At 41.2% G+C, this 21,959-nt stretch overlaps 1 protein-coding gene across 3 annotated transcripts in view; it reads left to right on the top strand.

Moving 5' to 3' along the window:
* Positions 1–1,339: 1,339 nt before the first annotated feature.
* Positions 1,340–21,959, top strand: part of SCEL (sciellin) — a 148,535-nt gene continuing 127,915 nt past the window's right edge. For all 3 annotated transcript variants that reach the window (XM_075336773.1, XM_075336772.1, XM_075336771.1), the window contains exon 1: positions 1,340–1,436. The gene's annotated coding sequence lies outside the window, so the exon portion shown is untranslated. The remainder of the gene's footprint in view (positions 1,437–21,959) is intronic.

The raw sequence follows: 21,959 nt of genomic DNA, 5'->3' as shown, positions 1-21,959 counted from the left end.
TGCCGTGTTTAATAGACCTTGTGATGAGCTGGCTTGTTAACTCAGATATTTTGCCTGGATGTCCATCTCTTGGCTTTTGAATGAATGAATGGACTTTATTTTGAATTCTTCCAACTGCCATGGCACTCATATGATGGCCAAGAGACCGCTATTGATGAACTGGATGATGTTGTTTCTCTTTTCTTGGGAAATCTTCTGCATGACTGCTACTAGATTTGAAACAGTGACCTTTTGGTTATGATCAACCAAAAAAAACACTGAGCTATTAGGGAATGTGAGAACAGATTGTAATTTGTAGTGTACAGGAAGAAAAATATTATTCAAACACCAGTAGCAAAACAGTAACAATGCAGTGACATGACAAGAATCTGCATAACTAGTCATATGCTAAAAAGTTGCAAGACAAATTTATGGATGAAGAAGCCAAGATGATTTTCTATAAAGTGAAGGTAGTCTCATGCTCAAAGCTGTAGTGGATGGTGAGATATGGAGCCTGAAAGTCAAAAGTACAAAACATTGATAACCTTTTGCTCATCAGTGTATATCTGAAATGTACACGAGAATTTATATGAAATGTTGAAACAGGTCCAGGGGTGCATAATGTACAGTATTTCAGTCCAAAAGCCCCATTTTTACACTGAACGAATCCCAAAAACTGCAAAATATTTAAAGTGGTATTTATATAACACCAGAACCACTGTCAGTACATGAATGCAGAACCAAGTTAGAACAACAATCAATTGCAATGTGAGAACAGCCTCATCTACAATTGTGTTATATGAAACTGCAACTCACAATATCCACCTAATAATGGCAAGGAAATGCTTGGAGTTGTTGCTGTCAGACATCATCAGGCATCAGAGAAAACTCCACATACTTCTATTGGTGTAAACATAATGGCTTCATACAATTACAATGCCTGAGTGCAACAGATTATTATTCTGCATCTATATAAAACATAAATTGCAAGCTTTGAATCACAGGGTTAAATATTTTTTTGCTACCCTTTAGCCCTACAGCTTGTAACATGATAAGCAACATTCTCCAGGTTCTTCAGTGTCTTCCCTCCAGCACTGTAAATATCAGGTATTTATGTGTCCCTGTGACTTTAGCATGCCGCATTAAAAGCTATAATGTTAAATGGACTGTCTTAAAACACAACATAGTCTAGATGGTTCTGTCCCTGGCCTCTGCCTTACTAATTTACTGTAGTTATGACAAAAATGTGAAAGTGCTTTGACTCACATACACACAACCTCAGCAGGTAGAAAGAATTTGCAGGTGACACCCTTTCCACACCCCGCCTCCCAGAGGAGTGAGTCACAATCTGTGAGCTACAAGTCATACGGATGTTTTTTGACTTCACTCACTAAAGTCTGTCTATACCTACACAAGAGGTGACTCCTGCCCCTACAGAGCACTGGTCCTGCTGCAGAGTGAGTAGTATTTCTACATTTCTCACCGTTTCTTGCTTTATAATATATACAGTATCTCTATATTTTGTATCATTTTGGAATATGTTTATCATGTCCTGTGCTATTATTGTGTCAGCAGGTGTAGAAAGGTGCATGACAATGTCTGTGCTTGTTGCATTACTTATTTAGTATCATTTCACATATAAGTTTTGTATAAGTTGTTTTAGCAATTTTTTCAAATTCTTCATTACCAATGAAATGATAGCAAAAAGCACAGGAAGTGCAGACCATCCCAGATATTTGTCCCTTGATATTATAAAATGATAGTCTAGAGAATCTTTTACATTCACACTGCTCTCGTTCTTTTATGAATATTACATGTCTGGGGCTAGGTCTTAAGGTTATAACTATGCTTTGTAGAGAAAACGTTGCAGCCCTTTTGAGCACATACAGTGCATCTCAATAAATTAGAATATCATCAAAAAGTTAACTTATTTCAGTCATTTAATACAAAAAGGTAAACACATATATTATATAGAGTCATTACACACAAGTGATCTATTTCAAGTGTTTATTTCTGTTAATGTTGATGATTATGGCTTACAGCCAATGAAAACCCAAAAGTCATTATTTCAGAAAATTAGAATATTGTATAACACCAAATGAAAAAATTATTTTAAACTCAGAAATGTTAGCCTATAGAAAAGTATGTACAGTAAATGCACTCAATACTCGGTCAGGGTTCCTTTTGCATGAATTACTGCATCAATGCGGTGTGGCATGGAGGCAATCAGCCTGTGGCACTGCTGAGGTGTTATGGCAGCCCAGGTTGCTTTGATATAAGCCTTCCGCTCATCTGTTTTGCTGGGTCTGGTGTCTCTCATCTTCCTCTTTACAATACACCATAGATTCTCTATGGGGTTTAGGTCAGGCGAGTTTGCTGGCCAATCAAGCACAGTGATACTGTGATTATTCAACCAGGTACTGGTACATTTGGCAGTGTGTACAGGTACCAAGTCCTGCTGGAAAATGAAATTTCCATCTCCAGAAAGCTTGTCGGCAGAGGGAAGCATGAAGTGCTCTAAAATTTCCTAGTAGCCAGCTGCACTGACATTGATCTTGATAAAACACATTGGACCTACACCAGCAGATGACACGGCTCCCCAAACCATCACTGATTGTGGAAACTTCCCACTAGACCTCAAGAAACTTGGATTGTGGCCTCTTCACTCTTCTTCCACACTCTGGGACCTTGATTTTCAAATGAAATGCAAAATTTACTTTCATCTGAAAGCAACCCCTTGGACCACTGAGCAGCTGTCCAGTTCTTTTATCCTTGGACCAGGTAAGAAGCTTCTGGCGTTGTCTATTGGTCATGAGTGGCTTGACAAAAGAAATGCAACACTTGTAGCCCATGTCCTGGATACGTCTGTGTGTGGTGGCTCTTGAAGCACTGACTCCAGCAACAGTCCACTCCTTGTGAATCTCCCCCAAATTTTTGAATGGCCTTTTCTCAACAATCCTATCAAGGCTGGAGATACCCTGCCTTTTACTACCTTTTACTTTTTCCTTCCACTCAACTTTCCATTAATATGCTTGGATACAGTACTCTGTGAACAGCCAGCTTCTTTAGCAATGACCTTTTGTGGCTTACCCTCCTTGTGGAGTGTGTTAATGACTGCCTTCTTGATATCTGTCAAGTCAGCAGTTTTCCCCATGATTGTGTAACCTACTAAACCAGACTAAAGGACCATTTTAAATATTTAGGAAGCCTTTGCAGGTGTTTTGTGGTAATTATTCTAATTTTCTGAGATAATTACTTTTGGGTTTTTATTGGCTGTAAGCCATAATCATCAACATTAACAGAAATAAACACTTGAATTAGATCACTCTGTTTGTAATGACTCTACTGTATATAATATATGCGTTTCCCTGTTTTGTATTGAATTACTGCAATAAATAATCTTTTTGATGATATTCTAATTTATTGAGATGCACTAGTAAATTAGATAAGATCTCTTAATTGTGAATAACTCTGTCTTATTGTAATTTCATCATTTCATTTGGTATATCAGTAATTTTTCATTATGTAAGACTTTAAAATGCAAAACTTGCGACAAGACCTTAACAAATAATATCATTATAAATAGCTCCCGTCATTTAGCTTAAATGATTGTACTAATGACATCTCTCTCGGGAATGCTCTGAGTGTATCACAAATGACGAAATACCATTAGTGTTCTCCCCTTCACTGTGCATAAGCCACTTATAAAAAGACAGGTTTACCCACCCTAACCTGGAAAAACTAGTTCAGTTACTTTTCATGGTCATGAATAGACAGGGATTGCATTTTTAGTACTTGCCTGATGATTGTAAATTGTCAAATTTGTCAGACTAGGTGGGATGCAAAGGATCAGCTGGGTTTACCAGACAGGGATTATGACTTCTGGTTATGGGGTATTTTAGGCTGCTATTGCTCTTATTTATTGCATTGCATTGGAAATAATAAGCTTATTCAGTTTTACAATGGTTGCCTAGTAAAGAACATCACCATGGGTTGTGTAAAAAGAGTTTTGAAAATTCTACCAAGATCTCTTCTCTGGGTGGCATAAAATCCATCTACAATGAAAGGTCTGGTTTATCGTACCCAGCTAGACATGGCATTGGCGTCAAAGCTTATTGGGGGCATGCCAGTACAAGAGGACTCAAGCTGTGTTCACACTGGGATGATCTATTGTTAAAAAGTCACATTAGTGTTATATAGACATGTTTTATTAGAAGTGTTTGTACTGTAATTACATACTCAGCAGCATTTCACTCTTAAGACCATAAAAAACCAACACGACTGAAAAAAAATGCATATCTCAGCATTTATTGGCTGCTTAACATCTAGAACTAACGTGTGGATTTTATAGATGTAATGGCGATGTGTATGGGAAGGCAGAATTATTGCTGTAATAAGATCTCAGCATGTTCACAATATCCCTATTCTCGTGCAATCTCTGAGCCCACACTGGGTGCAATTTATTTCTGAACTGTAACAAGTTGGCAAAGTTCTCAGGAATAAGTTACAATAGTGTTGGCCATAACTGATTGGTTCAGCGAGCTATTCACTTGCTTGAGTTTAATACTCAACTTTACACATTGGCTGTGTTGGTATCACTGGGGTCTTGCTTTCACAGTAAACTAAGTCAACATCAGCATTTGTGCCTGTGATGGTATCTTCCAGGTACACTTTCCTTCCATACTCTAAAAACATACCAGTATGCAAGCTTTCTTTCTACAGAACTATATGTTGGTGTAAGCCTGAGAGATAACTGTTGAATGTGAATCTCAATGAGACAGATATGAGTTTACACATGACTTGTAATGCACAGAACTTAATAGGAATCTGTCAACAGCTTTTTGCTATGTAATCTGAGAGGAGCATGATGTAGGAGAGAGATTCTTCTGACTCCTTTGATGTGTCACTTAGGGCGCTTTCATCCGTTGCATTGCGTTGTGTGACGGATGCCTTGCAAATAGTGGGACAATAAAGGCAACGGATTCCTGTGAAATAACGCGTTGCGTTAAATTTTCTAGCCGCGCGACAGAGAGACCCCATCATCACCGTACACGTAGGCACTACGGCACTCATCATCATCACACACATCCCGACACTACCACCCCCATCATCATCACCGCGCACGCAGGCACTACCGCACTCATCATCATCACACACATCCCAGCACTACCGCCCCCATCATCATCACCACACACGCAGGCACTATCGCACTCATCATCATCACACACATCCTGGCACTACCGCCCCCATCATCATCACCGCACACGCAGGCACTACCGCACTCATTATCATCACAAACATCCCGGCACTACTGCCCCCATCATCACCGCACACGCAGGCACTACCGCTCCTATCATCACCGCACACACACAGGCATTACCTCAGTGACGTTCCTGCTGACAGCGCGACTCCCTTCAGTTCCTGCGTGGAGCTCACAGGAGCGGCGGTGTTCTACTGCCGCTTCTGTCAGCTTCATGTAGCAGAGCTGGATGCATCGCGGGACCTCGTGTGGATTACGCTGGACCTGGAGGGGTTTTTGGGGATTTTAATAAAGTGGTGAAAGAGGGTGTTTTTTTGTCTTTTATTCCAAATAAAGTTTTTTTTCGAGTGTATGTGTTTATTTACTTTCACTTACAGGTTAATCATGGAATGTGTCTCATAGACGCCTGCCATAATTAACCTAGGACTTAGTGGCAGCTATGGGCTGCCATTAACTCCTTATTATCTTGATTGCCACCGCACCAGGGCAATTTGGGATGAGCCGGGTAGAGTCCCGGGACTGTCGCATCTAATGGATGCGGCAATTCCGGGCGGCTGCTGACTGATATTTTTAGGCTGGGAGGCTCCCCATAACATGGGGCTCCCCATCCTGAGAATACCAGCCTTCAGCCGTGTGGCTTTACCTTGGATGATATCAAAATTGGGGGGGACCGCACGTCGTTTTTTTTTAAATTATTTATTTATTATACTGCACGACATAGACCCGCCCACCGGCGGCTGTGATTGGTTGCAGTGAGACAGCTGTCACTCAGCGTGGGGGCATGTCTGACTGCAACCAATCATAGGCACCGGTGGGCGGGGAAAGCAGTGAATACTAGATGGAATAATGAGCGGCCGGCATTTTCAAAAGCAGGAGAAGCAGCCCGAGGAGTGTGACAGCCGTGCAGCGCTGCGCCAGTGATCGGTGAGTATGAGAGAGGGGGTGAGAGGGCAAAGAGAGACCAGAAGTGATTTTAAATGATTTAAATAATTCTGCTGGACATGCTGAGCATGCACAGTAGAACATGATGGAATCCGTCAGCGGATTCCGCCGCTTAGTGCATTGCAGTGGAATCCGCCCCCATAGACAATCATTAGACACCTTGGCGGATTCTAACAGAATCCGTCAAAGTGCGTTATTTTAACGACCTACAAAACACTACATGCAGCGTTCCCCCTGCCCGACGCTGCGTCAAAATAACGACACAGCGTCATCCAGCGGATGCAACGCAGACACTTGCGTTATGGTGCGTCATCAATACAAGTCTATGGAGAATAGCGCAGTGCGTTAACGGACTGCGCTATTCTCTATAGCGGCGGATTGCGCTGGACGCAAGTGTGAAAGCGGCCTTACTGGGCTGTCTTTTGTGGTCTCATTAAAATCAGTCTTTTATCAGCAGTAGATTATCACTAGAGATCAGCTGCCTAGTGGTAGTGGCAAGGTATTGCAGGTCTGCCCACTTTCTAATCAATAGGGAGTAAATGTAAAGTACTCTGCCACGACCACTATAATGCTTTGCTATGCATCTGAACAAATTTGTTCATCCAGCCACTGGCACCATTGCTGATTGGTGGTGGTGCCAGGTGTTGCATGTGCATCACCACTCGAAATGTATGCCAGTTTCTATCGCAGCTTTGATTTGAGTTAACTTGCACAAGTGTGGCAATATTTCAAGCAGTTTTATGTCAGAAAACTTGAAAACTCCTTGATGAATCAGGAACTTGATCTACATGCTAAATGGGTTGTCAACTACTAGGACAACTCCATCTGATTCCACTTGCTTTCCCCAGTTCCCCATTCTGGTGCCATTCAAGCGCTGTGGGTAACCATGGTTTGGGGATCACATGATAATGTGACATTATGGGAGCGTCATGTCCAATCACTACTGACTTCTGATCTATAGACCAAATGAGCAATCAACAGGAAATGATTGGCAGCCACAACATTACTTCCTTTTGATTAACTCATTTGATCCGAAGGCTGGGAGAGAGAAGCTGGTGGTGAATGGATGTGAGGTTCGCATGACGTCCCAATGTCACGTGAGCCCTGAACTATGGTTACCAACAGAGCTGGAACGGTTCCAGAATGGGAGGCTAGTACAGGGTCTTTTATTTTAACGGCGATAAACAAGTGGAATTAGCAGGAGCTGTCTCAATAGTGGACAACCCCTTTAAGGTTTTCATGAGAAAAGTATCTAGTGCCTTCTGTTAACCAAGAAAACTCATAGTATCTCCATCTCTCATTGAGTGTTTGCCTTGGTTGGTAAATGATCTTTAAATTCTGTTGGATGTTATTTTCAGATTGTTCTTTCTCCATACTCAGGGAAATAGTTTGCATATTATATAACTCAAATCAACCACATTACTGCTTTAACCCCTTCACTCCTTTTTTTGTGCTTTAATTTTTCCTCACTTTCTAAGCTATTTATATTTTTTTTACTTTAAAAGGTATATGAAGGTTTTTGTTTTGTAGTTTTAAATACAAAACTAACTATTCAGTGACATTATTATCTACATAATATACAGAACATTTTTAAAAACAATTCCAGGAGGGATGACATGGTTAAAATCATGTAATTTACAGCATTCGATGTGCGGTAAAAATGGCCTTTTTAATATTCTACATTAATATATTTGACTATAACCCATTTTTGTGAAGATGTTTTTAACCCCTTCTAACCAGGTGACTGTTTGGGGGGCTTTCATTGTTTTCTACCCTTCCTCCAAGAGCCTTATTTTTTACATTTTTTGTCAACGTAGGCATTTATCAGTACCTGTTTTTAACTGGATGAGTTTTAATTTTGAATGACACGATTCCTTTTACCATAAAATATACTGAAAAACAGGGGAAAAAAATCCAAATGGGATGAAATGGGGACATAAAACATAATTTTGCCATTGTAAAACCATGACAGTCCATTGTGAACAAAGAGTCAGTAATTCTTAGGACATCTCTGTGTTGTCCAAATGCCCCAATTTGCCCCATGGAAAGAGGCTGTAGTAATGAGAAAAGCTTTTTACATTTCCAGTACTTCTATTTGCATTACTTCTTAGGCTTTTCATAATACCATAAATATCCCTTTATGAAATGGCTTATCTATTTTGTTATTCAGGAGTTGCACAATGAACAGAACTGTCATCTCCTCCGCTTGCCAATATCTTCCATTACATGTAACCAGTCCATCTAGAAATGCAACAAACAGCATAGATCAAGTAAAACCGAAATCTTGACTCAACAGTTTGGATTGTTCTTTAGGCAGAGACAAGTCTATTTCTCACACCCATTATTTTAGCTAAGTAAAATGCCTAGCTATAGAATTCAGAAATAGGGCTTGTTTCATATTTCTTACATATTTACCAATTAGAGGGTTAGTTAAGTCACCAGAGATCTTTAACTTGAGAAAAAAAATTCTTTTGCTAGATGCGGAAATGAAAAAGAAATATTTATGAACTGCAGTGTTTTCATATTTTACAGTTTTGTACTCTGTGAACACTTTTTAAATTTTTTTGTTATATTCTGTCTCTATGACATGGCGCTCTGTATTGTACGATAAGTCACAACTTTAGGTTATTGGGCAGTTATTTGGTTGCTATTTATGCTTAGTTTTAAATGTTGAAATTGTTGGAATTTTCCCTTGATAAACATTTATTACATATCAGGATTATATGGGATACATGTTTCTGATGGTAGATTGGGTGGAACAGCCACTCTCCTTTATATCGAAATGGTGTCAGGTCAAAAACAACTTCAGAACTTGATAAGAAATACAGCAAACTGTCAAGGTCTAGAATGATAAAGCACTAATTATTGAGAACCTGTCAGCTGATTCATGCTGTACAATCGATGGGAAACCTAAATCAGAGACCAGCTTACTTATTGCAGTCATGTATGTTCTGCAGCAATTTGGAGAAAACATTCTTTGAAAAAGCAGCAAGGATCCATGCGATTAGGATGAGTAGTCCAAGAGGTTACTACTTTCTACGCACTCGCTCCTTGAGACTTACTGGACTTTTGGCTATGGGTGTAAAGGCGGCATTACACGCTACGATATATCTGACGATATGTCAGCGGGTCATGGTTTCCATGACGCACATCCGTCATCTTTAGCGACGTCGTTGCGTGTGACACCTACATGCGACTCCGAACGATTGCAAATAGGTTGAAAATCGTTGATCGTTGACACGTCGTTCATTTTCAAAATATTGTTCGTCGTTTGGATCGCAGAAGACATATTGGTACGTTTGACACCCTGCAAATGACGAACAACATCCACACGACCACCTTGGTCAAACAATATATCGCTGAACGATTTGACGTCGCTTGTGCGATCGTTAAGTGTGACCGGTAATAAACGACCTATGAGCGATCTCGGCAAATCGTAACTACGATCTGGGCCTGTCACATCGCTAATGAGATCGTCAGATAAATCATAGCGCGTAAAGTGGCCTTTAGGCTGTGTTCGCACGTAAATGCTGAAATTTCTGCAGCGATTTGATATGATGTAATTTGATTTTCCACTTTGATTTTGAGTCTCATTCCAAATCGAGACCTCCATGGGATATTAACTTTGATTTATATTGATCATTTTTATGTTTTATTGTTCTCAACGAATTCCACTATGTAATGAATAAAGATTTCCAACTGGAATATTTCATTCATTGAGCTCTAGGATGTGGTATTTTTCCATTATTTTTTGGAACAGTGTATACATTGCAAAGAAAGAAAAATTAATATACAGTTTGGAACATAGATATTTGATACACTGCCGAATTTGCACGTTTTCCCACCTCCAGGAGAGGTCTGTAAGGAGAGGTCTGTAATTTTTATCGTAGGTACATTTCAACTGTGACAAACAGAATCCCCCTGAAAAATCCAGAAAATCACATTGTATGATTTTTAAATATCTAATTAGCATTTTATTGCATGAAATAAGTATTTGATACAATAGAAAAACAGAACTTAATATTTGGTACAGAATCCTTTGTTTGCAATTACAGAGATCAGATGTTTTCTTTAGTTCCTGACCAAATTTCCACACACTGCCACAGGGATTTTGGCCCACTCCTCCATATGATACTCATAACGAGTTTTGCATACTCAGATGGGTGCAACTTGAATACCCGAGTATAAAGGAAGTCAACGGTTAACTTGAGTATATTTGAGGGAAATCTTCCAGAAAAATGCTTGAGTCTCCCATTGACTTCCATTATACTCGGGTACTTGAGTCGTGCCCATCCGAGCATCCATCGTTACGAGAACTCGAACATGGTAGTGCTCACTCAATACGGATTGTGAGTTTTTTCATGTCTTTTTTCCTTTCATATCAGTAACTCCTTTTAAACCTCTGCTGTCTTGGAAACAGACACTGATTTAGCGTTATTTCATGATCAGACATGTAATCTAACAGCTGAGATTGAACATTACATCTGTCATCTTGGCTCCCTCTATAATCAGCACCCAGCATAATGCTACATTTAGCTTAGACACAAATGAAGCATAAAGCATCATGCAGTGTTATTAAGCTTCATGCAAAATCAGCACAAGGAAATCAATGACAATATTTACTGAATGGGTTATGTAGGTTTTAGTAGTGGCTATTGTTAAGTATATGTGTAGAATTTTCCTTACTCATTGAATGGGTAAAATCTGCAAATTTTCTTTACCATAACGAGCATGCTGCAGAATTAGAAAAAGCAGCATGCCTATATTTCTGCTGCAAATTTCCTTTCCATGAATATGGGTTTTGAAAATGCCATCCACACTGGATTGTACAGTAAGTTGTCACACATGTGTGAACAAGGCCTAAAGAAGCTGTAAGGTTATTAATAAAGACAATATGGTTAATGCATTTACTCATATTACTCATTAGATGACACTTCATTTTAACACAGACAATAAAAACATTATTGCTTATTAAATTTGCATTCATCACTGTGTGGCTGGTTATAGCACTACTATGAACAACCATGGAAGTATTTTAACCCCTTCCCCACCTGGCGATTTTCTTTTTTTTTTTTGTTTTTATTTTGTCCTCCTTTTCTTCCAGGAGCCATAGCTTTTTTTATTTTTTTCCTTCAATATTGCCATATGAGGGCTTGTTTGTTTGCGGAACGAGTTGTACTTTTGAAATACTTCATTCATTCTCCCACATATTGTATTGTAAAACAGGAAAAAATTTCAAGCTCATTGAAATTGCATAAAAAATTTAATTGCACGATTGCTTTTTGCTTTTTTTATTGACGATGTTCACTATATGGTAAAACCGACCGGGAAATATGATATGGTAAAACCGACCGGGAAATATGATATGGTAAAACCGACCGGGAAATATGATATGGTAAAACCGACCGGGAAATATGATTCCCCAGGTCAGTATGAGTTCGTAGATACCAAACATGTATAGTTTTACTTTTATCTAAGTGATGACAAAACATTCAGAAATTTGTAACAAAAAAAAAAAAAGAATTGCGCTTTTGTCACCATTTCCCGAGACCCATAGCGTTCTCATTTTTCAGGATCTGGAGTTCAGTGATAGCTTATTTTTTGCATCTTTAGTTGTTGTTTTTAATTATCCCATTTTTGTGTAGATGCCTTGATCACTGGTTACTGTATTTTAATGCAATGTTGCGGCGACCAAAAACACATACCTCCTGGCGTTTTTACTTTTTTCTCTCTATGCTGTTTACCGATCAGATTAATTGATTTTATATTTTGATAGATCAGGCATTTGTGAATGCGATGATACCAAATATGTGTATATTTTTTGTTTCTTTTATTTTCATTGGAAGAAAAGGGGGAGATTTGAACTTATAGGGTTTTTTTTTAAAAAAATGTTGCTTCAGCATGGCTCTGATCAGCAGAAGTGCTGTTCTCCTGTGAATGCCGCCACTCTGCCGACATTCACAGGAAGTGAGTCATGAAAGTAATAGCGGTCATCAGCGGACCTCCGACTGTCATGAAGACCAATCGGCGACCCATAATCTCGTCACAAGGCTACCGATAGCGGCGTTGAATGGCACTATCCCGTCGGAGCATGTTAGATCGTGCTGTCAGAGTTTGATAACGTGATCTAAGGAGTTAGCAGGCGCAATGGATTGCATTAAAGAGACAGATACAACCTTGGACGTCTAGGTACATCCAAGTCCGTAAAGGGATTAAAGATATTGGCCAGTTTAAGAAAAGCGTATCAATGTTGTATGCCAAAACCAGGAGTGGAACTCACATAGGAAAACTATGATTGAAAGTTTGACCCTGTCCTGTGTTTTGGAGATGCTCCTGGTTTTGGAAAAAAAATACTGATAAAAAACTGATGTGTGATTGAGGCCTTACTCTCTCTCATGTGAATAGGGCTTAGTAGTAGTCTTTTTAATAAAATTATCCTGTTCATATAAATGAAACAAAACTTTGCAAATCAGCCTTATAGGGACCCATTATAAACCTTTGGTCAATCTTATACACAAATTACCATTATTTTTTCCTATACAGACACCTAAATATCTTATAGTATTTCACACAGTGTATAAATTAGTACCGTACTGTATTATAAAATAGTATGCAAAAAAGTGCATGCAACAACAATAGTCTTATAATAAAATCTTACAATAAAAATGTAATGTTCATATCTATAAACTTGTCACCGACGTGAATACATCACACATTGCAGCATCTGTGGAGTTGGGAACCAGATCTAATATGTAGATGAATAAAGTCTTTGCATAGTCGGCTTCTTGTGCAGTTTGGTCTATTGTAAGTGACTCAGGTGTATGTATTCTAACAAGAAATGGCACTCCGTTTCTTGTTTTTCTTTATACTATCACCAGTCATCAGAATCATGACTTTTTGCCTCATTTTAAAATCAGAACCATGGTTCCCCACATATGATGTGCTTTTTTAGTGCTGCTTCCTTTCCACCCATCTTTTCCAACTACATCCTTCCGGTCACAGTCTCAGACCAGTAGCCTGCACCTTCTGCTTTTTTGTTGTACTATCAAATACGGAGACCAGTCAGTTGGTGCATTGATGTAAGAGGGGGGTGGAGTACATTTAGGTGAACCACAAAACAACTGGCCAAGATTGATTACTACTGTCTTAAAACTAAACCATGCATGCAGAAGATCAGCCAACATAATCACAGCGGTACAAACAGTCTTAGGAATCTGGTGCAGTTTGCTTCTTGTCCATAAGCCACCTCTTTATTGGCACATGGCATGTGTCCCAAGTTGTTTGGAACAGATTGAGTCAGCAAAGAAACATCCACAGGAGTGCCAAGTGCTCACATACTCTTTTCTGGAGCTTGAGATCAGTGGATAAGGTCAGCATGAGAACTCTGATAGGCTACACAGCCACAGAGGAAGCAAACTGTGAGGAGCTATGGGTCAATTCATTAAGGTGTTTCCACAAGGATTCTGGTGTATACCACCTTAAAGGGAATTAGTCAGCAGGTTTTTGCTATTTAAATCAAAGAGCAGTATGATGTAGGGACAGAGAACAGAGTGGAGATTCCAGGGATGACACATTAGGCAGTGTGCTTTAGTTTCAATACAATGTATTTTATCAGCAGGAGTTTCACCGGGCTTCATGTACAGGCCAGTTAATCTGTGTAAACCCACACCCACCAATGATCGGCAGGGGTGTGGTTATACACAGCTCAACATTCTGACCACTGCTACATCTACAGCTGAGAAAACAGTGATTACAACAAAACTACACCATGCAGTCTCGTACGTGATACATTGCTGGGACCAGGCTACCTGTCCTTATATCATGCTGCTCTCAAATTCCATAGCAAAAACCTGCTGACAGATTCCCTTTAGTAAGTCATATATTTACGCATCTTGCACATCAATGAGTTTTAGACACCCATGACCACTTTTTGTAGTTACTACTGCATGTTGGAGGTGTACCACCCCCGTGCTAGCGGCCGAGCCACTGGGATCCAGAGCCGCAGTCGCTCGAGGGGTCTCCGGACCCGGGGATTCACGCGGACACTCGAATTTAAAAGAGGGGGGAAGATATGTACAGGGGATGTGTAAGTTTGTGACACCACCCATGTTGCATGGTGATGTAGGAGACCACCGCTGCTGTTGGGGAGCCCGGTGGTGATGGTGTAGCAGCAGGATGTTTAACCTTTCCATGGATAGGGGGTTTGTGCCCCGGGGCCCGTTGGGTGTTGGTGAGCAGGGTGGCGTTGGGTAGAGGAAAAGGGGCTTTTCAGCATACTCACTCAGTCCAAGAATAACAACTCCGACAGCTTGTAAACCAGAATTCTGAACACCGCTGCAGCATGGAGGGAGCACGTGTGGATCCGTGCCCTTGCTGTTGCTGTTAGCCTGTGGCCTTTTCCGTGGCACCTTCTCACTAGTTGCACCCTCAAGCTTGAAACTTTTCGGGTCCTGCTCACCCGTATGGTTAATGGAGTGAGCTTGCTCTCAGGGTTCATGCATAGGATTTCTTTGGACTGTATTTGGAAAAATCCTATCCCATTGGTGCGCTAGTACCCCAATTTTGGAGTGGGTTATGGATGAATCTTGAAGTCTTCACCCCCGTCAGGTAAATTACCGGGACGCGTGAAGCTACTTCCTGGCCTAGGGTCCACATACCCCATTGTGCCCTGGCCCCTGCTCGGTGATGGCTCAAGGCCACCGGCTGCCCTCCTCAGCAGTCCGTGCCCCTTGACGCGGTCCCCTGCGACCGGAGTTCCAGCTCCTACCAGGCCCAGACCAACATCTTCCACCTAGTAAACTTCAGGAGCCCTGCTCCGGACCAGTGACTTCTCCCTCTTGGAGAGTCACTTTCCACCTCCTACTCCTTTCACTCCTTTTTCACTTCTCCGTCACTTTCTCACTTCTCCCTACCAACCCCCCATGTGGGTGGCCCTATTCCCTTCAGACCCCCCAATGGTGTGTTTGGTGGGTTCGGTGCAAAGTGTTCCTAGGATTTTGACTGGCAAAGCTGTTAGCAAAACCAATGGACCAGGATCCATAACCAAGGAGGAGTGGATACTGTGCAGAAGAGCAGATTGCACAATACCCTGTGATGACCTGATAGGCCAGGGCGTCACAGGAACACTCTCTATGACTTGCTATTTTGGAGACATCTGATCAAATTGCTGAGCATCAGTATTTGATCCTTGTTAAAGTAACTATGATCTACACATATATTTATGCTGTTTTTAACACATCAACTTAAAAAACTGAAAGGTTAGATGGTGGGAATCTTCCCATCTTTTGACAGGTGTTATTGTCGTGAGATATTCAATGTTATTCACTTCACTTGTCAGTGGTTTTATTGTTATGGCTGCCAGTGATTTGCTTTTTGTATATCGGTCAAGCAGGTTGTTTGACCATAAGCTGCCAGATTTATAAATTATTTAATATTTGAGCATTAATTATCTACATTTTCTTGTGCATATGGTATATATACTAAGTAGGGAAAGTAAATGGTACCTTGCCAAGACAGGGGGTGCATTTCTAAGTGGAATGCCTAAGGAGCAGCAAACACAGGATATGTGTATAATGTGTCAGGCCAGGAACACAAGTACAATTTGCAGCCTGCTGATTTTTACAGAATAATAAAAAAGCATAAGACATGAGAAAAAGAAAACTAGTAAATATATGATCTGAAGAAGAAAGTTACATTCAGAACACCTAAATACCTGAATGGCGATGACTTAATCTTCCTCATTCTTCATAATAATATTTCATTACACTCACTTGGAGTTGCTGTGTACAGTGTGGTGGCCACCATTATCTTGCTTAGGTTTTAGTGATAAAGGTGGTAGAAAAATTACATTTATTTGCCTACAAGAGGGTGTTTGAATGACAGACAGTCCCGTTTTAAAACTGGAATCTAGCAATGTTGTAAAAGTTAGGAGAAAAACGTATACAGACCGGACTAGTCCTGGGACGTCAGCCGTGGCGGGGTCCACCAGTTCCGTGACCCTGGCAGTGTCTTTCGGCGTAAGTAAAAGGGGTTTTAATTAAAATAAAATAAAATGAGTTTTTGTCGACTACGCCACTTGTGGTATGCGGCCAGGTTATTTATGGCCGCCGCTGCAGGTTTTTGCTGGGGCTGATGGAGTGATGCAGCCTGGATGGTTACAGCCCTCCGAAAACAGGGACAAGCCCCAGCAGTGAATGATGGGGGTTGTAGTGAGAAAACAGTCTATGTGAGTGCACGCCATCAAGGAAACAGTCCATACCAATATTGTAGTTTAACTTGCCTTTCTTTACTTTGCCGTGGTGGTACCTGAACCAGCATGTGCGGTCCCAGGTTTATCCGCTCCCCTTGTTCTCCATGCCAGCTGTGACCTGGGTTGGCTCTCCTCTGTGCAAACTTGTTGTTGATGGGTTCCATGGCCTAGAGCTACTTGGGAACTCCTCTGTTTCTGTCTTGGTCCTATTGCAGGCAGCCTGGACTATTTAAGGGGTTCAGTCCCCGGTCCCCTCTTTGCTGCTTGTGCTTCAGACTTTTTGGTTGGTGATGGACCCTGGATATCTTCTCGCCCGGCAGAGTTAACAGCTGACTATAAAGTGTCCCACTGTCCTAGGGTCTGCACCCCGCCTTATGATGAGTCCCGTGAGCATTGGTTCCGTACTTCCATAGGTCATCCGTGGTACCTGGAGTCTGCTGCTTCCACAGGTAACCCACGGTGCCTGGAGTCCCGTTCCATACTCCACAGTTCTCACTCCTTTTACAGCACCCCGTTCTCACTGCAGGTCTTTTCAGTACTTTCACTTTCTACTACTCATCTCCCCCTCTCCTTCACTTCTCCTCACTCTCTTCTGACAGACTCTCCTGACAGTCTCTCCTGACAGAGACTGCTTCCTTCTTTACCTCATTCTGACTGACTTTCTACTCTCTGCACACCACTTACTCCTGCCTTTTTCAACTGAACACTGGCCCCTCCCAGGTTGGTGTTGGGGTTGTGTGTGTGGCCTGAAAGTTCTGGTATGTTTACTCTGGCACGGATATTCTGGGGTTTGGATTTCCATGAGTTACATTTGTGGCACCTGGTACCTCAGGGGTGCTACAGCAGCCATCATTTCTGCTCAGCGTCAATCGACTGTCATCAATGAACAGCACTGAGGTCCACTGGTCTCTCGTCCAGCAAGGCGATGACACCTGTGCCTGGTGGTGTGGTCAGGTCGCAATGGTAAAGTACTATTGATCAATTTTTAGGTGTCGTCTTGGTCTCATGAAGTCAAAATGGGAACAGCATTTTGCCGCAAAACTGGATCTGTCATAAATGTGTTTCAGTTCCATTCATATACAATGGAATCGTGGCAAGATGCGGTGACATGCGGTTGCGTGCAGCATACACAACCGCATGTCACCGCATCTTGCTGCGATTCCATTGTAAATGAATCGAACTGAAACACATTTATGACGGATCCGATTTTGCGGCAAAATACCATTGATGTGAGCGCGGCCTAAGTGAATTTTGCCATTAAGCTCCTTGTTAGAAAACATTAAGTTGTGCAAAAAGTACTAAAATAGTAAACATTTGAACATGTGCATTCGGAAGTTTAGAAAATGTCAGATGAAGCTCTAATTCGGCTTGATTTCTTTTGAACACTAAAGACCTTCAATGACATACTATTCTTATCAATCATATACTCACTATGTCTTCATTTTGACTTAGTATCTATGTATAAAAAATGTGTCGCAAACTATTTCAAGCAAAACTGGGTGGACTATGGGAGTGCTTGAAGAGTAATTACAGTGCATTCTGGGTTCACTATGAGGGCAAGAGCTTAGTATCCTTATTCACGGAGAGAATGGTGAAATCCTGGAAAAATTTACATATGGGAGAGGTGAATGTTAAAGTGAGAGCTATAAATTTGTATATTGTGTCTGTTTGCCAAGTATAGTTTTCCTCTAAAATGTAGATGTCTACTTATCTTAAATTAGTAAAGCTCACAGAGCATTTGCCCTATCAGTTTTATTAATAGGCAATAAATATTTGATTAATTTCTTATCTAGATGGTAGGAAAACAAGATCATATATAGATTTATACAGATTTGTGTGTATAGAGTTCTACAGATTGTCTATGTTGTGTCATTATTAGACTTTTGCAAACCATCTCAAGGGCTGCAAGCCGGCCATGTGCCATGTGAGTCATTCTGCTCTATTAGCATTCTACGAAATCTATTTCATGTAATTCCATTATGTATAAGTTTTTAATGCCAAACCAGGGAACCACTTTGCATTGTCTGATCATCCTAATCTTTAATACAAGATTATTCTAATGTCTAAAACCTGCTTTACACCTTACGATTTTGTATACGATATCATATGCAATTGTACCCGCCCCCATCGTATGTGCGGCACGTTCAATTTGTTGGACGTGTCGCACAAACGATTATTTCCCGTCACACGTACTTGCCCTTCCATATGACCTCGATGTGGGCGGCGAACATCCACTTCCTGGAGTGGGAGGGACATTCAGCGTCACAGCGACGTCCCGCGGCAGCCGGCCAATAGAAGCGGAGGGGCGGAGATGAGCGGGACGTAAACATCCCGCCCACCTCCTTCCTTCCGCATTGCCAGCGGGAGCCACGGGACGCAAGTAAGCATCCCGTGGCTCATCGTTCATCGTTCCCAGGGTTTATCGTTCATCGTTCATCGTTCCCGGGGTGTCACACACTGCGATGTGTGCTACCTCGGGAACATTGAACAACCTCACGTTCAATTTTTAGGAATTGAACGACGTGCGTGCGATGAACGTTTTAACGTTCAATCGCAATCGAACGTAGCTGTCACACATTACAATATTACTTACGATGCCGGATGTGTGTCACTTACGACGTGACCCCGCCGACACATCGTAAGATATATTGTAGCGTCTAAAGCCCGCTTTAGGCTATGTGTCCATGGTAGAATGTTGCTGCGGATTTTTCTGCATGAAAATCCGCGACTTTCGCGGCAAATGCGCACCTTTTTTTTGCCGCGGATTTGCCGCGGATTTACCGCGGATTTACTGCGGAATTGCCGCGGATTTTGATGCGGATTTTTTTTTTTTTCCCAATTCTGAAGCCAAAATCCGAATCAAAATCCGCAACAATAAATTGACATGCTGCAGATTTTTCCGGATCAAAATCCACGGCAAATCCGTCGCGGAAAAATCTGCAGCATGGACACAGCATTTCCAAAATGCCATTGAAATGGCTTGGAAGTGCCGCTGCTGCAGATTTTCGGAAAATCCGCGGCTTTTCCGCGAGAAATCCGCTGCAAAATCCGCGCATTTTCCGCAGCGTGGACACATGGCCTTAGACTAGCAGCCATAAAACAATGTGAACTTTGAAGTCTAAGGCCATGGGGCCATGCTGCGGAAAATGCGCGGATTTTGCCGCGGATTTCTCGCGGAAAAGCCGCGGATTTTCCGAAAATCTGCAGCAGCGGCACTTCCAAGCCATTTCAATGGCATTTTGGAAATGCTGTGTCCATGCTGCGGATTTTTCCGCGGCGCATTTGCCGCGGATTTTGATCCAGAAAAATCTGCAGCATGTCAATTATTGTTGCGGATTTTGATCCGGATTTTGGCTTCAGAATTGGGAAAAAAAAAAAAAATCCGCATCAAAATCCGCGGCAATTCCGTGGTAAATCCGCGGTAGATCCGCGGCAAATCCGCGGCAAAAAAAAGGTGCGGATTTGCTGCGAAAGTCGCGGATTTTCATGCAGAAAAATCCGCAGCAACATTCTACCGTGGACACATAGCCTAAGGAATTCCCAAACTTCCTCTTGATTGCCATTACTATTCTTTCAGTCCCACTGTCATATTTCAGTGAGGTTTACTAATGCTTGTATTCTGTATGAAAATAAAAAAAAATTCTATCTTTTTTTGAATAAATGTTTCTTATGCTACACTGGAGATCAAAATTAGAGAACAACATACAATTTCCTAAATGTTAACCTCTTCACCCCAGGGTGATTTTCCACTTTTTGTTGGTTTTTGTGCTCCGTTTCTTTCAAGAGCAGAAAATTCTTTGCATGGAATGAAGAAATAGATACATTATAGAGATTATTAGCAATTAAAGTGCCTTACAAAAGTATTTACCCAACTCCCCTTGACTTTTTATGTATTTTGTTACATTACAACCTGTGTGTGTATATTTTTGTAATCCGATTTGTGTGTGATGCATCAGCACCGTAGTCTAATTTGGGGAAGTGAAGTGAGAAAAATAGAGGCAAAAATTAAATTTATGGGATAAAATAAATAAAAATTGCCATGTGCATGCAGTTGAAACCAGAAGTTTACAAACACTATTTAAAAAGATACATATGTACTGTATGTTTTTCTCATTTTCTGACATGAAATCAGGATAAACCTTTCATGTTTTAGGTCAATTAGGATTACCAAAATTATTTATATTTGCCAAATGCCAGAATAATGAGAGAGAGAATTTTCTAAGGCATTTTTATTACTTTCTACAGAGTCAACTGTTTCCATACATTTCATTAGTATTTGGTACCATTGACTTTAAATTTTATGACTTGGATCAAACGTTTTGGATATCCTTCCCCAAACTTCTCACAATAGTTAGTAGAAAAAAAGAGAAAAACAAGAAAGGCACTCCTGTGTAAATCATTAATGTAAAAGTAAGAGGTATAGTGCCAAATTGCACTCACCTTATATTGTTGTGCACAACACTGTAACAGCACGTGTACAAAACCCCCTCTCCTGAGGTTCACCGCAGGGGTAATCAAGGAGGGAGAATCCGACCTGAGGTCCTTGTCACCGCTTTCCTCTGCTTCACTAAGGTAGTAAATCCCCCCCTCCGTCAGTTGCTAATCCACGGATCGCGCTGCTGCACCGGCCGCCAGCTCCCTGTCCAGGAGCTGAATAGATTCAAATGCAAAAGGGGCGGTAATTCGGGCGCTGCACAAAACCACACCACAGCGACCAGGAGGTGTAACCCATTAATCGCACAATGCGTTTTTGGGACAGTACGTCCCCTTCGTCAGGTAGATATTTGGTAGGCATTTCGGCTCATTCCTCCTGACAGAACTGGTGTAACTGAGCCATGTTTGTTGGTTGCTCTGCTCGCACCTGCCTTTTTAGCTTTGCACATACATTTTAAATAGGACTGAGATCAGGGCTTTGTGATGGCCACTCCAAAACATTGACTGTTATCCTTCAGCCACTTTGTAACCAGTTTGGCAGTATGTTTTGGGTCATTGTTCATTTGGAAGACCAATTTCTGCCCAAGATTTTTCCTGAAATCTAGGGATAGAAAGCGCAATTTTGGGTCTTACCCAATAAACATATGAAAGGTGATAAGGAATAGTGCTCACCTTGTGCGGTTTTGTGACACACAACCAGTATCAAAGTGTGTAATCAGCTGCTGCAGAGTCCACTTGCACAAAAGCCGTTATAGATCAGGAACTGAATAAAGGTGGAACTATTTCTGCACTGCTGTAGAAATTACACAAATACAAAAACACTGGAGTATAGAAGTGTGTCCTCACTTCTTCATCAGGAAAATCCAGTATTTTTGGATTTGTGTAATTCCTACAGCAGCGCAGAAATAATTTCACCTTTATTAAGTTCCTGATCTATACAAGCTTTTTCCTGGCTGATGTCTTGAGATATTGCTTCAGTATTGCCACATAATCTGCTTTCCTCATGCCATCTTTTTTGTAAAGTGCACCAGTTCCTCCTGCAGCAAAACAACCCCACAACATGATGCTGCCACCCCTGTGTTTCACAGTTGAGAT

This window comes from Anomaloglossus baeobatrachus, chromosome 2 (genome assembly GCF_048569485.1).
Source record: "Anomaloglossus baeobatrachus isolate aAnoBae1 chromosome 2, aAnoBae1.hap1, whole genome shotgun sequence".
Lineage (NCBI taxonomy): Eukaryota > Metazoa > Chordata > Amphibia > Anura > Aromobatidae > Anomaloglossus > Anomaloglossus baeobatrachus.
Note: the sequence above shows the minus strand (reverse complement) of the source record. Positions and strands in the feature narration are given on the sequence as shown.